Genomic DNA, 2435 nt, shown 5'->3' with positions numbered 1-2435 from the left:
TTTTGCTGTTAGAAAGAACAGATGGAGCTAGTATCTTTCCTTCTTTGTTCCTACCTTGAATATGGGCATGATACTTAGAGTTGGGACTGTCATTTTGTGATCACGTGAAGAACTATCTTTTTGCATTTATCTGTCAGCAAAGGGAAAGATAGGACAGTATGATTGATTTGTTGAAATTGAGTTGTTTTAAAAAAATCTTTGGTCTGTTGGTAACCATGATTATTCAGTTTTTTGGGTTGTGTGAAGCTCTATTCATAAGTCTCCTTTAAAGAAATTTTCTCTTATTTATAAATTCAGTTTAGTGTCAAGACAATAGAATTTGGATTTAGAACTCCTGGGTTTGAGCCATGGCACTCTCATTTCTAATGTGAAAACTGGACAAGCCACTAACCTCTTTGAACCTTCATTTCCCTATCTGTGAAATATGAAAATGTTGCTTGGTATTCAGATGAATTGTGGAAAAAATGATTGTACAGAAAAATAAGTGGTATAATTTTCATTAAAATAATTTGTGTATGGTAAGCCTTTATGTAATCATTAATATTTTGCCACATCTAATTGTTATGTCAAAAAAATTATTTTGCAGTTGTGGAAAACTATGAGATTGGATAACAGCTCACATGCACTGAACGACTCTTTGCATCAGTTACAGTTCTTAGATCTTTATGCATTAGCTTAATCATCACAACTACCCTGTAAGGTGATTAGTTAAATTTAGAGTCCATCGCAGAGAGGAGGAAACTGAAACCAGGCTAATCCTCTTTAAAAGGTTAATTCCCTACCCCACACAAGACCCAAAACATTTGTCATCTTCTTTCTCCACAGAACGCTCTCCCCAAATCTATTTTCTAACACTTCTCTGTGATGTCAGAGAGTAATTTCTCTCTCCTTCCTTTATAGTCTTTTCACCAGGGCTCTGGATCCCTTCTCGCTGTGTCTAATTAAAACCCTCACTGTCTTGAATTCTCTTTCACTCCATATTGTCCTTGGGTTCCCATATTTATAGGTTTAGTTTCTTAACCATTCAGAAATTCACTGGAGTTCATTAAAAATTGGAAAACTGCTTGACTCTGCTGTTTCTTTTATCTCTTTCCTATTTGTGCTAATTCTTTTTCCTGTCAAATCATACTGAAAGCAAGTCTATAATTAGACTTAATTAACATTTCTTTTTAACTCCTGAAATCTGTCTTCTAATCTCTCCTGCTCAAACACTGTATGGCAGCACATCTCCTTGGCAATCTTCCTGAATTTCTTTCGCTGCAAGATTAGCAACCTTTTCTATCTCCTACCTGTCTCCACCTATCTCAGGCTTCAGATAGTGTCAATCAAGCTTGACTGAAATCACACAGTCCTGCGGTCTTTCTCTCTTAACTTGCACTTTTTTTGTGTTTGATTCAATTGCCTTCTATCCCACTGAGTTACTCTCTATTCCCTTATTCTGTTTTATTATATTTTGAGAAATTATTACCACTTGAAGTGATTATTTTTCTTTTCTGACTGCTATAAAAATCACCTTCTTCCTTCAGCTGGTCTATCTCTATAACATTTATTTAAATAAAGGGTACACTGAGGGGGTAGAATGAAAAATAACTGCTTCTAAGTTTCTAGCGGGAGAACAAATATCTCTTGAATCAAATCTTTTGGTCTTTTGAGGATCACTTAAAGACTTCCTTGCATGTTCTCTTGGTTACTGCTAGCAGTTCTGGAGATGTCAGAGAACGCAGAGTGCGGGAAGAAAAATAGGTAAGCAACATGGCAATTAATGAGGGGACTAAGAGTGAAGGCTCCCTTCTTAGTGAGACTCAGTCAGATCTAAATCTGGTGGAGGAAGAAGTTTGAAGTAAGAAAAGAGATTGAGCCTTTGGTATCAGCATGGATTGGAGTCAGGAGGCTGTTGGAGTAGGGCACAGGAGTGATGTTAGGTGAGGGAAGAGAAGAGAGAACTAGGCATTGGCTACAGAGGAGATAAGAAGTGGTGGACATCAGAGAATACTATAAACACCTCTATGCATATAAACTAGAAAATCTAGAAGAAATAGATAAATTCTTGGAAACATACTCCTACAAAGACTGAATCAGGAAGAAACTGAATCCCTAAATAGACCAATAATGAGTTCTGAAGCTGAGACAGTAATAAGTAGCATACCAACCAAGAAAAGCCCAGGACCAGATGGATTTACAGCTGAATACTACCACAGGCACAAAATGGAGCTGTTACCATTTTTTTTTTCCTGAAACTATTCCAAACAATTGAAAAGGAGGGGTCTCCTTTTTAACTCATTTTATGAGTCCAGCATCATCCTGATACCAATACCTGGCAGAGAAACAAAACAAAAGAGAGAAAACTCTAGACCAATATTTCTAAGAACATCAATGCAAAAATCCTCAATAAAATGGTGGCAAACAGAATCCAGCCATACATCAAAAAGCGTATC

This window comes from Cebus imitator, unplaced genomic scaffold, assembly GCF_001604975.1.
Source record: "Cebus imitator isolate Cc_AM_T3 unplaced genomic scaffold, Cebus_imitator-1.0 Scaffold539, whole genome shotgun sequence".
Lineage (NCBI taxonomy): Eukaryota > Metazoa > Chordata > Mammalia > Primates > Cebidae > Cebus > Cebus imitator.
This window is presented reverse-complemented; position numbering follows the sequence as displayed.